A 15,669-nucleotide genomic window follows, 5' to 3' on the forward strand; every position below is an offset into this window, starting at 1 on the left:
AATGTGTTGCGGACTGACGTAGCAGCAAGGAAGTAACAAATTTAAACATCATGTACAAGGTGGTAGTTTTTCACGTATCTCATTTTTTAAGACGTCTTATCGCACGAACTACATGTGATACCATGACATAATTTTGAAGGTACATTTAGAGGCACATGTAGATATTGTAACCGAAATTTATTGGGGATAAAGTGAGTAGCACAGATGTAATATACTTAAACGTCATCCATGATGCTTCAGTTTAGCATCTCATTGTTTATGACGTCATATCTCCTGAACTATGATAGGTAGCTGGTTCTTGCCCCGACAGCGATTGTTGCCTGACAGTAAGTACCAAGTCTGATTGAAATCCGTCCAGTGGTTTAGAAGAAGACGTGGAATGAATACACACACACACACACACACACACACACACACACACACACACACACACACACACACACACACATTCATTTTTATAATATGTATCGTTGCGTAGTTGCGATCGTGGCCAGCTACCACTTACTCAAAACTGTCGCATCAGGACACACAAAACGAAAACTATTCTGTACGGTCATTTCGGGCTTATATTTACTTCCGCATTAAGTCTCACAGCTGCCAGTACTGTGGAAAGGAATCCGTCGCGTGACAGCGGTTTCAATCGCTAGTGGCCTTTTCCGCTCCCGGACGGCCGCCTTCCACTAGCTTCTTCAGGTTTCCGTGCCGTATCATTCTTACCTCTGCGATTTGACGCGTCAGATCGACGATAATTAACAATACGTAGTATATCTCCAACTGACGACCAAAATCTTAGTGCTTACAGCGTCATGTATGAACGCGAATATAATGAAAAGTCTCAGTGGTTATTTAGTTTTTTTGGTACGTGTGACGCGCTTCGTTGCCGAATAACTGCATTGCATTTTATTTCTTACCCACGGTCATCATTTTATTTTCATTACACTGAAAACATCAGCTCAATAGTAAAAATGTAGACGGTATGCGCTGCGCGTCTTGTGTGGAAGCGAACTTTTTCCATCCACTCACGGGGCGGTATTTGCTGTTGACAGTAGTAATGCCAACCGACAAAAGTGTTCAGTGTGTGCGTGCTCTTGTGAGACTGTTCCTTCAAGATAAGCTTCAGTAAAATGTTTTACAAAGATGTGCTTGAGAGGCCCAGGAAAAGGGTGAATTTAGTGAGACCGGAGCTTGCAGGCAATGCATGCTGCATCATGACAATGCCCCATGTCACACGGCCACTTCCATGACAGAATTTTTGACCTCAAAAGGCATTCCTTTTGTTTCACAGCCCCCCTATTCATCTGATCTGCATCCCAGTGACTTTTTTCTTCTCCCGAAATTGAAAAAGTCCTCAAAGCTTGTCATATTGGGACTGTAGAGAACATTCAAAAGAGCGTGACCGACATGTTGAAGGCCCTACCTACTAGCTTGAGCCTTTCAGCGCTGTGACGAAGACAGGGAACAACGACTCCGCTAGTATACCAGGTGATCAAAAAGTCAGTAGAAAATTGAAAACTTAATAAACCACGGAATAATGTAGATAGAGAGGTAAAAATTGACGCACATGCTTGGAATGACATGGGGTTTTATTAGAACCTGGCGCTCCTCCCCATATTGCTAGACGCGTGAAAGATCTCTTGCGCGCGTCGTTTGGTGGTGATGGTGTGCTCAGCCGCCACTTTCGTCATGCTTGGCCTCCCAGGTCCCCAGACCTCTGTCCGTGTGATTATTGGCTTTGGAGTTACCTGCAGTCGCGAGTGTATCGTGATCGACCGACATCTCTAGGGATGCTAAAAGACAACATCCGAAGCCAATGCCTCACCATAACTCCGGACATGCTTTATAGTGCTGTTCAAAATATTATTCCTCGACTACAGCTATTGTTGAGGAATGGTGGTGGATATATTGAGCATTTCCTGTAAAGAACATCATCTTTGCTTTGTTTTACTTTCTTATGCTAATTATTGCTATTCTGATCAGATGAAGCGCTATCTGTTGGACATTTTTTGGCCTTTTGTATTTTTTTTGTTCTAATAAAACCCCATGTCATTCCAAGCATGTGTGTTAATTTGTACCTCTCTATCTACGTTATTCCGTGATTTATTCAGCTTTCAAATTTATACTGACTTTTTGATCACCCGGTATAACTGCCGAAGGCAACTACTTCGAAGTATTTGTTTCAAAAATAAATAATTGAAATAAAAACTTTGCTAGATACAAAACTCAGTCTCGTTGCTTTTCCCACACAACTCGTACTTGATTCTGTCGTTTCGTCTGCAAGGAGACCGCACTAGAGGGAGTAGGCACTTAGTTTCATAATCGGAGGTTTCTTGTTCGAATCTCGCTACCGCTGACCTTTTTTTTTTTAGCCATCTGCATGAGTATTCGATGATATGCTTCTGGTACGCAGCGAAATTGTTTTGCAACAGACACGTTGGGATATCCACGCACATGAAAAAATTCGACGTTTATTACATTTGATGTATGTCGTATAATTATTGCTTTACATGTTTCTACGATCAGTATCATCCTGACTCCTGCAATGCTTCATACGTTACATATTATATTTGTCACACATCTATGTTCAATAATATAAATAAATTGGCTACACTAATTAGATTGAAAGTTCTTGTGTGAATTTTTTTATATTTCCAGTATCCTTAAAAATTGCTTTTTTTCAGGATCAATATTAGTAAAACAATACACGAAAAATTCAATATTTACAATTTGCACAGTCATAATTTTATTGTTAGAATTACGTTGGAATAAAAAAAATGTTACCAGCGGGGATATTCGATACAGAGTTATCGAGTGTGTGAAACTAAACGCCCCGCTGTGAATTCCTTGAATACTAGCAACCATCCAACGTTTAGAAAACGCCTAAAATTTTCTAACCCGATTTTCTCGTAATCTGTTGAGAATTTCGTCTTCCTGTTTCCATATCTTGAAGTTCTAGTCGTTCGTTACACTCCCGATCAATATAAATCAAATCGGTGAAGGGAAATTCGCACGATGTCCTTCTGAGTTGTTTATGCAACAGCGGTAACCACACCACAGCAGTTTTGCTCCTGTACACAGGCGCTTACGACAAACTGGAGCCTGTCGTGTTTTGTGTTGTACTTTTCGGTGATTATATTTTACAGTTTTTTTTTACTGTTGGGTAGGAAGTTACACAGAAATAAAGATAACTGTGGTGGCAAACCGAATGAAATAAATCTCGGGTGAACAGCTTGGTATGAGTGTGCATAGGACACAATATTTCGGCAATCGACCACGTTGCCATTATCAGGTGCGCTGATGCGCAGTACATCAGCGCACCTGATGATGGCAACGTGATCGATTGCTGAAATATTGGGACCTATGCACACTCATACCAGGCTGTTCACCCGAGATTTATTTCGTCACAAAATACGCCTGGAGAAATTGAAGAATCAAACCGAATGAAACATACTTACACTGTTACTCCGTAACGTGCCAGTGGTGGCCACAGGTGCCTGATGACCAAATACTCAGCAAATATCCCTGAAAATTTTCCGAAATTTTGTCAGTGCTGCTCGGGCTGACACTGTATATATGCAAAAATAAGCTACCAAGCACCACCGTTTTCATCGTGTTTCTAGTAGTTTGAGAAATACTGTCAAACCATCTACGAAATTTCACCTAGTATTGGAGACTTCTCTGAAACAAACATTCACAGCATTTTAAAAACCGTCTTCTTGAGCGGACGCGCCGCAATTTAATATACCATGAATATTCATCTCAGCATAAGCCTTCGCTGCCGGAACGTCTGTTCTGCCCTACACGATGGAAAAATTCTCTGAATTGCGGATGCTGTAGTTGCCAAACGAACGTTCACCGCTCCGCGTAACTTCAACTGCACTCACACTTCTTTTCTAACGCGGTAAAAGAAAATCAGCTAAATCGAGGTACTGGCACACTACACTCCAAAAGCATTTTTCGAGCGTCTTACTAAGTGATGATGAGCAGTAAAAAGAAACTTCAAGGGCCAACTCTGTTTTTCGTCAGTTGCGCGTCTTTTAATCAGCCAAATGGTTTTCGCAAGTTGTTTTACTTGACATCAAATATTCATTCTTTCAAATTACACTGTTCAGTTTATTTTATAATAAAGCCATAAATAGCAAATACTAGTATAGAACGACCTATAACCAGTGATTAACGTCCCACCTACGGATTGGTCATTAGAGACGCAACATAAAAATTGAATGTTGATTAGAGACAGAAGACAAACTTGGTTAGGGCAAGGTTAAAGCATGAAAAAGAATCAGTGCGACATTGGTCTTCAGTTATTTGGTGAAACAATGGAAAACCTTCATCTGGTTGGCCACTTGGTGATTTGCAATTTTCGATATAGTAGATATTTCGAGAAAGTCTATCTTATTTGAGGAAACAAAGTACCCTGCCACTTTTCATGTAGCTTTATTTATGGCAAAAGGCGTTTTGGGTTTCCAACCGCCTCCAGCTGGCGTAATATGCATATTTGTGTCCTCATCAATACACCGTTTGTGTCGACTGGGGGGCCCTGGAGCTAAAGAACAATTCGTTTCGCTAAGACGTTTCCAAAGCTGTAAATTTACTACTATGGAAATGTGGTAGTTAAGCGACTTGTTCTTTTGCAACAGGGCAACTACTGCATCTAACTCTTAACAGAACGGATATAGATTCTGAATTGCTGTCGCATATAGAACAGATAAAGAAATATGCCACGGTCTTTCGACGATGCACTTAAGGTTTGGCCCTCCTAAACGAATCCATAGGAGAAGTTATGTAAACACCTAACGTAATTCCCCGATAGACTATGTAGATATTCTCTGCAAACTGGAAATGTTTCTAGGAACGAACTTGTATGTATCTGTTAGACTTGCAACCAAAGATGATAGCTAGACATGTTGGTTTATGACAAGCAGATGGCACAGAAGAGAACGTATGGAAGATAGTATTACAGTCGCTTCATCTTAAATTTCCTGAGACGAGATGCGCAGCAAATCTCTACAAAGATGGTAGTGAAAGGTTTGGATTACTGCAAAATACTGCTCAAAAAAGTTTTTTGGATTACAGTTTCAGTAGTTACTACGTTATTATTATTATTATTATTATTATTATTATTATTATTATTATTATATTGAAATTATTCTTTCTTTGATTCTTCTTGATTGCAAATTATGTTCTAATTTACGTCCATTCTATCTCTCCCTAGGAAACTAACATTTGTTGCTGTTTCTGACAGTTATTACGAAATTTACCCGGCGCCAGTGCACGACACCGTTAATTATCGCCGTTAACTCAAGCTAAATAATTTTTCAGTCTACTAATATCGTTACGATGAATCACTTAGGCCTGACACGGTAGTGGGTTGAATCGTGAAATAAAGAAATTAGCTCCTTGTACAATCGATAATACAGGCTAAGCAACGAGTCCAAGAGATTTTCAGCGTTAAGGTTTTGTAATTGCAGATACTTAAGGCCAAGTTCTGTTTCCTAGTTAGAACAGCTAGTTTTTAATGTATAAAATGGTTTTCAAAAAGGATCTCGTACGGGTAAGATTTAGAATTTTGAATGAGCAGTTTTTGTGGAAACATAATGTGTGTTATTGATGAGTGACTGGATGAATTTGAACAATGAACGGCAACGTTCCCCTTTCAGTGCATACAAGGAAAGATCCTGATGCCACAGTGCAGTTTAGGCAGAAAACTATGAGATTAAAACTGCTTTTTCCACGACGTGTTGACGTAGTATACGGAAACACACCGAGTCCATTCTGATACCCAACGTTTGCATACATACTTTCTATCAAAGTAGTTCAAAGACGACCAGTTACGTCGAATATGTTAACGCCGTGTACATATAATTCACTATTGTAGCATCAACGGTGGCCTCATGACTTACATCAGGATTCCCAAAATGTGTTCTGGAGAACGCCGATGCTCCGCGGAAAGTGGATACGTTCTCCGCGAAACTCTATTTATAACACGGTTTTTTCGACATTTTCTCTTATTTTTTAAAATTTTATTATGATGCGTGTTAGTAGTTACATTTTAAACTGAAGTGATCACAGAATAGAACAATTTTTTCTCATTTTTAAAAATTTTATTAACCTCCAAAATAATCAACCATCAAAATATCAGGCTTCTCAAAGCGCTTCTTAAGAGGAAAAATTTGGGAGCCCCTGACTTAGATTAACAACTTTTCACGGTATTTAATGTGAGCACAGTTGTGAACATCTCTGACACCTTATAAAAGGATCAAGATAACGAAACAGAGTGCGTTAACAGTGAATCGTGTGGAACGAGGCGAGTGTTTTGCTTTAACGTTGACAGTCGTCATTTTATCTAACGAGATATTTACAGAACTGGAACGATATACATTTATTTATTTAATTTTTAATCGCACTTTTGCGCTCCTGAACCAGAATATCTATTTACAGAAAATAATCTAGAGTCAATATATCAAGATAAAAAAAATCTAACACATTTCGCTCCGTTTTCTGCTATAAGTGATCGCAGTAATGTTCTGATGTGCTATTGAATAACGTTAGAAATACATATCGCTCTAGTAAACAAATACAGCTACTTCAATCTCACGGCAGAGTAAGAAGATAAGAGTATGACACACACAGAAAAATGTATTTTCCTTCGCGTGCTATCACCTATTTTGATATCTTGATCCGCAGTCATAGAAAGAATTCAGAGCTGCGGTGATAGGATCGCGACAGCTTACTACAGTTTCTACAAAATACAACCGAGACGTTGAGGGCGCTTAAGAGCAAGTCTTTTGTAGAGTGGGGGCGTCCAAGCGAAACGCTATTGGGTTAATGTACATAATCGGTGTTCCAGACAGATTATTCATCCGTTCTGCTGCCTTCAGCGTAGATCTCGCGTAGGAACCATGAAAATAACATATGAGAGTTTAGGAATCATACAAAGGCGTATTGAAAATTATTTTTCCCCTCGTGAAAATATGTTCAGGGTAACTGACATTGGTACAAATGGTCTTGTCCCAAGATTGCACAACGGCTTGTGGAGTAGGCTAATGTGTAGAAGCTTATTAACAACATACATCAAGTCACTCGTTTCTCCTGACAGAAATTTTTCCAGTCTATGCTATCATATCAGAAAATTAACGCCGGCAGAAATGCTGCACAGGCAGCATTGGAAACTATCCTCTTACTTCAACAGCGGAAATATCACTCAGGGAACTTTTCTGTGAACTTAGAGAAAAGTGAAGAGGTATCTTATAATACACAGCACAGCGATGCGCTAACAACAAATATATTGTAACGACCTAATCATCGAAAGACAACGTCAAACTAAACCACCCTTGTGTGTTACGCACGACTCAGCACTTCTAACAACGTCTGTTTGTAGCCAAGGCTTGTCTTCCTGAGTGCCTTCACGTGTTTTGAGTATGTGTATTATGCCTTTCAAGTTGCGAAAATACGACCTTGTCCACGCTTTGGTGGAGTGTCAGTTGCTGCAAATTGTTTAATACTTTTGTAGGTAGTAGAACAACAAATGTGTGTGCACGCCTTAGCCGGAACTTCGGGCGGATAGGTGGGATTGATGACACTGGGATAGGAAAGGATTAAAATAAAAACAAAAACAATGGTCGTAGAAACTGAAATATATATTTATTGCTCTGCGTTATTACAACAATAAACTGTAATTTTATATAGGCTCTAAAGAATATATTTCCGAAATCGTGAGCATTTGCTGAGAGCAATGACACTCTCCTCACAGGGCGATAGCTCTAAAAGTACACAAGAGCATAGTGAAAATATTCTCAAATTCAATTTCTAAATGTAGGTATAAAACGTAAAAATATAATTTCCCTCTCTGTAGAAGTAAGTATGATTTTATGCTATGCGTACACTCTACTGTATGATAGACCTTTTTATTGAGTCATTTGCCAGATTTAAAGCATGTCGAACATGAAGTACCTACATTTTAACCTCAAATACTTTCTCATGTATTAAAGATACTAGTGATGCGTTTTCACCTAGTTATTGAGGGCTCGTAAAGTACGGCCAGCATTTAAAAAATCATATTATGCTACGTTTTAGTTTATCAGTTAAAGATACAATTACTCTGTAGGTCTGACAGGAAATTACGAAGAATATTTAGCTAAAATCGAGAGATAATTTTGTGGTTCTTGCTGCGATGTGAACGACGCACCACCTAGAACGCTGTGCAGTTCTCTAAGGAAATATGCATGCTGAGGTAAGAGGCATTTGAAAAGTTGTGTACTGCCCAATAGAGGATAAGAAGTAGTGTAATGACTGTCTACGCAGACAGATCTGTGTTGACAGAACTGAATTTGTCTATACGAAAATTGCTTTTCTGGAGCCGATCAAACGGTATAGGTCATTAAAAACTATTTTCTGTAACGTTAAAAAATATTTACCTTGAGTTTTGGGTTAATGTGACTGTTCATCGAGGTATAAACGGATTACCGATACCCTTAAAGTGTGAAATTATGTCTGAAGTGAAAACATTAGCTACTTCACTCTATACGTCGCATAAATAAAATGTAATAGGTAAGATCACTGGTTAACAGGTGTTTGATTTTCAGGCAGGTGCTTTGCAGTTATCACATGTATACAAAAAACAAAATTACAATTATATTCCAACGAAATTTCTTTTTATCAAGAAGAAGGAAAATATGTTCATTGCTTGCTACTTGTTCATCTCGAATAAACGTTATCTGCTGGAGCAGATAGCGTTATTGACGTAATAAGTAGGTTCCGTGTAGATAAAAGTGATGATGTATGAGGTGTACGACAGCAGAGCGGCGATTATACGGCGCAGCTGTGCTGTGAGCTCGGGCCGCGGAGCGCCTGTGTTATGGCCGGCGTGGCGCTGGTGTGGTGCGTGTTTTCGCGCGACGCAGCTGTCTCTACACGTGGGCCCGGGCGCGGGTCCCGCCCCCCTCTCAGTGCGTGCGTCTCAGTCGCCCCCTCTTCCCACTGCCCTCTCCGTCTCTCTCGACCATAACACAGGCGCCACGTCCCGGCATCTGCGCCTCCGAAAACACTGGCTCCCAACGCCGTCTTTTTATCCCGTTATCGGGCAAATGTTGACATATCGATGTCATTCCCCGTCGTAGAACGCACGCAAGATAATGGTGTCGAACATAAATGGCCAGTGACAAGGGAAAGGACGACAGGGGTGCTGTTGGATTTGAAACCAAAAGGATTGAACCTGTAGTCGGTGACGTCGGTGCAAGGAGAGATGTTATGTAATCTAGTTGCCTGAATGTTGTCATATGTCAATGGATATCTAAAAGATGCTTAAAGCTAAACGTATGGGCGTAACAATCTGTGCTCAGCAGAGTATCCGGAGCACGAAAGTCTATTCCTCAGAAATACAGGCACGTGAATCAAGTCAGGTGTTTTGACAGCTGTAATATGTGTCACGACGAATACAGATCATGGCGGCTGTGTCATCCGGAGAAGTGTCTCGTGGGACTGTTTGTGCAGAAGACGGGCGTCACACGAAGGAGCACTCTAACAGCGTCGGCAGTGTGCGAACCGCGAGTGTGGGCACAGTAGGCGGGCAAGAGAGCTAAACACCTGGGGGAAGGCGGCGGTCGATCGAGGCACGGCGTGGCGTAGCCGGGCTGGCGGCGCTACTTACTGTTGTCCGCATGCAAGAGCGCCGCAGCACGCCGGCTCCGCCTGCGGCTCGGCGTCGGCAGGCGCGGCTGCGCCCGGTGACAGCACTCTCTCTTCCAGGCCGGACGCTTGCGCTCGCTCCAACGGTCCTCGTCGCCCAGCCTCGCCGCCAGGGAACCGACGACGACGACGACGCCGCCTTCACTGTCGCGCCATGCCGTCGCAAGCCAAAGGGGGAAGGGCAATCGGCGGCGGCAACAGCGGTACAGCAGCAGCGTCCACGAGGCGCAGAGCGTCGTCCACAGCTCAGTCTATCGCAGGAGTTGACAGCGCCGTTCCGCGCGCACGTGTCGGCCGCTGTCAGTCGCGCGCGTCGTCGCCTTGCTGCGCTGCTGCGGTGCGCTCCGCGCGTTGTCCGGCGACCCGACCTCGTCGACGTCCTGCGCCCGACTGACGCCGCTCCGCGGCGCGCTCGATTCCCCCCGACAGCCGGGCGCCGGCAGAGCCCCTGGCGGCCGGCCTGCGCATGCGGGTGCTCGCGCCGGGGCCGCGGCGCGGCGCCACCTCCGCGGCCCCTCCCACTACTCGCGCGGCCCGCGCCGTCTCCCTCCCGCCGCTCTGGGCGGCGCCGCACCCACGGCGGTTGCGCGCTGCGCGCTCTCCAATTCGAAGACGCGGCGGCCGGGAGGTTGGGCCTGTCCGCGGACAGGTGACAAATCACTGCGATTTGATTGGTCGAGTCGCGCGGTGACGACCCCCACCCCTCCCTCCCCCCACACGCCGGGCGAAGCTAGAGGCCACCTCTCGACACCCACGTTCACCCACTTCCGGGGCTGACGTCAGCCCGCGGCCCCCGGCCAGGCGGTACCGCCCACCGCGCTGCCCACGTGCTGTTGCCGGCACTGGTGACGCAGTCGTCGACGCCTCCTACGCCGATGACGACGACGCCCCTGCAGGGCCCCTCGGCGGCACCCACCTCCAGCGCAAACAGGTGATTAAAAATTCAGCTACTGAAGGTACAAATACCACGCCCAGAGTTGTATTCTCTGTTTGTCCAGTTGGCACACACATTAAACCATAGGACCAATGTTTGCTCATAAATAAATCTTTTTCCGTGTCACGCTACACCGGCAAGCGTATCAGTTTCTGATTTACCACGCCTCTTTGAGCATCCGTAGATTACGCCAGCGCTCGCTTTGAATGCTGCAACGAATATCGCCGTAGTTATCCTTTTCCCCAGCAATGTGTTTGCTCTCACCTGAACACCACACCCTCCACCGGCAATCCAGCTGCATGATTTATCTTTCCCCCACAGCTTGCGCTTCTGTTGTATGCTAGATTCCTCTGTAGCACACAATTCATGTCTGACATTAGTTGCCTTTTAACAAGCCTGCGATATGTAAGGGCTCAGGTTGGAATCTCGGTTGGGCACCCTGTTGTAATGCCTCAGGGAAGTTTTGTCTCGAACAATATCAAACTTGAAATGGGCTGCTTCTTTGGCGTCCAGTTTTAATCTGGTAGGAAGTATCTGATATATCGCAAAATTCGCTGCAGGGTAACAGATTATTTTGCTGGATTTACTAAGACAAGGCTTATTGCCTTAGGTGAACGCAGTGGCCACCTTATAAACGAAATGTTTGATTACATTCATGAGCCACCGGTGATCTCAGGATAGCAAAACCCAGTAAAAAAACCATTTCGTTATTCCGGACTGTTTGCTGTTTTTGTCTATCAGTGGCATATTGTAAGCAGATTACCGAGTCTAGATACGGTTATCTCAGGTTAGAGGCAGTAGAACCCTACAACTAACTCCGCTGTCGTTCGATTCACATTTATTAAATCGACATTTACATGCATACCCTGCAAATCACTGAATACATGGCGAAGCGTACTTCCCATTGTATTAGCCATAGAGTTCTTCCCGCTCCATTCGAGTTTGGAGCTGGGAATGAATGACTATATAAATGCCTTTTTGAGCTCTGTAATTCATTTAATCTTGTCCTCAAGATCCCTACGGGAGTGTTATGTAGGGCACTGCAGGATATTTCTAGAGTCGTTATTTAAAGTTGGCTCTAGAAACTTTTTAATTAGATTATGTCTATCTTGAAGTGTAGGCTACGCCAGTTCAGTTTCTTCAGCATCTCTGTGACACTCTGGCACGGGGCAAACAAAGCTGTGGCCATTCATTCTGTCCTTCTCTGTACACGTTCAATTTCCCCTGTCTCTGCTGCTTGGTACGGGTCCTCCACACCTGAGCTAAATTTTAGGGCGATTTGTAAAGCTCTCTCGTATGTCGACGGATTGCTTTCCTCTGGTATTCTATCATTAAACTGAGGTCTGCCACCTGCTTTACCTATTAATGAGCCCAAGTGATCTTTGCATTTGATATCCTTACAAATGGTTGCATCCAGTTGCTTGTATGAGTCGACTTATTCCAACTGTGACTCATTTACACTTTTTTTTTTTTACTTCCGCCTACTACGGGGACCGCTTTTTCAGGATTTGACAAATTTTATTTCATTATTTAACTCTGCAGCAACGCGCCCTTCCTGATGCCACAGTCGTTAAGGTAGCCTAATAGAGGAAAGCCGGATGCATCAACTTTCTGTGGATCGTGTAAACTGTGTTCTGTGTATTATCGAATTTTTAACTGTTTGCGTGTTGTATTCCCAACGAAGCGGAATCTGGAGACCAGCGTGGGATTTACCTAAGAGAGCGTGGGTGACCGCCTAAAAAACACTCTCAGGCTGGCCCGTGTTCCAGACCACGGTCGTTAATCCGCCGTGTTGATTGGATCCGGCTCTAGCCCACCTCGCTGTCTTGCAAGTTAGTACTCTATGCCTTACGCTATACGAGATAGTCATATTTATTAAATAGACCAATATTTATTACTTCAAAGCTGCCAGTAGATATGACATGACACACACTGTAGTTTGTCGCTGGGTTCTAGTAAAACACCGGTAGCTCATTAAATATCGTAATAACACCCTGCAAGCCACTGCAGTTGCCTCTATTGCATAAGGCAAACATGTCTCCTGTTACCGAGTGTATTGCCAATGATGTCTGTTATAACAGTTGCAATACATCTATAAAGACTTGCACTCATCGATGCAGAGTAGAGTTGCACATTACCAAAACTACGGCTCGGTAATTTTGGTACACAACATGAATGACGTCGCAAATGGTAGTATTACCGGTAGTACTGGTAACATTGGTAGGGAAAGAAACATAAATGAATGTGTAGGAGAGGAACTGGTAACCAACGATTTCTCCTTTTTTGTTTCGTTGTTTTTATTGCACGTAATTAGAATCGCATATCATTAAGTGTTAGTCTGTTGTGTATTTTATATCCTTACAGAATATGAATTGCATATTATGAGCAATAAGAATTAGTTGATTGCGTCACTTCTGCACTTTTATGCAACCAAAGCAATTACTTCTAATACAAGTATGGTTTGCATACACATATATAAAAAAATATAGAATTATTGTTATTTTCTATTCCATAGAAGGTTCTTCATCATAATGAAAGGCAAGTGTTTTCTTTTGTTATTGATAAATGGGGAAGTTGTTTACGAATAGCTGAAACATGCTTTATATAAGGTCGGCGAACTACTGAACCGATGTTTGATACACTCTTGTTTTGCGTTATTTTTTATTTAACTTCTTGTTGAGGAAATCGCTTTTCCTCACGCTTTTTGATAGATCTGTATTGTTCTCTTTATTTTTATTGCAATATTCCCATGTTTCAAGTTACTAATCAACAATTTTCGAATAAAAACTGTATTAAACATTAACAGTTTCATTTTTATTATAAATATAGTTTCATTTTTATGTAATGAACTTGAGGATAATTATGTACGAAAAAAAGTTTCGTAGGTTACCTGGCTCATATATAGCCTCACTCAGTTTCTAGACAGTTCACCGATTTCTTTTCTTGGGGTATCTAGTAAGACACTGATCACATTTGTAAAGAAAGCGATCGTTGTGAGATAACGCCCGATAGGTACGCAACACGCCTAATGTACAGGTAACGCAGGTACGGCCTCAACTGACCAAAACTACTACGAAAACTACAGTAGTATACCTTACTTATGGTAGTCTACAGTAGCCTATGATGGTTTTACAACTCTAATGGAGAGATGATTTCACTATTTGATATCGACACTTAACGTAATCAACACGCCGCAGCAAACAACTTTCGTTTATTGGTTCACCATATATATAAAAAAACGCTGGTGTTGTTAGATTGGTGAAACAGACAAGCCAGCTTACAGCATCAGTGGAAAAACATTTGTTAAAGACAAGCTGTAGACAGTCTTGTGCACTGAACTGTTACGCTCAATCCTCATGTCCTTATGAATTATATTTAACGAACAGAAAGAAAAAAGTTGTGCTGAATTACACAAATAATGTTGGGAGGGTGGTAAATTCTAGTGAATGGGGAGTTATCACAAAGGGAGTCCAACAGGGTTCAATTTTGGGTCCTCTGCTGTTCCTTATTCATGTGAATGACCTCTCACTTAAAGTTCAGCAAGTAGAACTAGTACTTTTTGCAGATGACACGAGTGTTATAATAAATCCCATTCCAGAAAAAGCAGGTGAAGATATTGTTAAGGACGTCTGTCAAAGAATTATTAAGTGGTCCTCAGAAAATGGACTCTCCCTTAATTTTGAAAAAAACACTCTACATCTAGTTCTGTACACCGAACAGAGTCATACCGACAATTGATGTAGCATATGAACAGGGCTCAGTTAACAGGGTAGATTTCTCCAAATTTTTGGGTGTTCACATTGATGACAACTTGAACTGGAAGAAGCATATTACTGAGCTTCTCAAACAATTAAGTTCAGTTTCTTTCGCTCTTTGTACAATCGCGTCTTGGTAATAAACAGATCAGCCTCGTAACGTACTTTGCATATTTCCACTCAATAATGCCTTATGGAATAGTTATCTGGGGTAACTCACCATTTAGACAAAGTATTGATTGCACAAAAGAGAGCAGTGAGAATAATTAGTAGAATTTACCCAAGGACGTCATGTAGGCACCTGTTCAAGGAGTTAGGTATTTTAAGTGCACCATCAGAGTACGTATACTCGCTAATGAAATTCGTTATAAATAATCCATCTCAATTCGCGAAGAACAGTGATGTTCATACGTACAACACTAGAGGGAAAAATGACCTTTCCTATTCTTTATTGAAGGTGTCAGTTGCTCAAAAAGGACTACATCATTCAGCAACAAAAATCTTTTATCATTTGCCCAACAACATAAAGTGTCTGGCAGGAAGCAGATCAAGTTTTAAATCTAGCTTATAATAATTTCTTTTGGACAACTCCTTCTATTCCATGGACGAGTTTCTGTTTCAGAACTGGTAAAAAAACAAAAATTGTACCTCTAAATGTAGTTGCATATGTAGAACTAAAAATTTCAGTAATATCAATATTAGCACTATTCATGTGTGTGTAGATATATATCTTGTAATCTGACTTGTTCCACATCATATCGATAAAATAATCGTGAAAATAATCTACGGAACATGACATAACTAAACTTTGTCTCTGTGACTAAGTCCCAGCTAACATGAGTTCGCAGTATGGTATTAGCAAACTGACGTATGATGTCATTTAGTTATTCATCTCTGATACATGTCATATGAGATAACCAGTGCACGTATGCACATTCACATATGGAGGACGGTGAAGTCTCGCTTCCCGAAGGCAATACAATCTGTTTGCCGGTATTGACAGGTGCTGTGCTAGTCACCGTTTTATGGCTTGGATAAAAGTCGAAGTGTGTAATAAGAGTTCTCACAGGGAATGTGCAATGGGCCCCTACAACAAACTGCACTGTGAATATATATATATGCACTAGGTACTGGCTCAGCTGTGTGCAGTGCTGGCTGTAATACTTCGAAATGCACATGAAATTGTTTTGGCTGATGAATGAAAACATCTATGAAAAATCTAACTTCTTTGAAAAACTTGTGACCTGGACAGGGAGACGGTACTGATTATGGTGAATTATAAATACTGAGTTTTTT

This window comes from Schistocerca piceifrons, chromosome 5, assembly GCF_021461385.2.
Source record: "Schistocerca piceifrons isolate TAMUIC-IGC-003096 chromosome 5, iqSchPice1.1, whole genome shotgun sequence".
Lineage (NCBI taxonomy): Eukaryota > Metazoa > Arthropoda > Insecta > Orthoptera > Acrididae > Schistocerca > Schistocerca piceifrons.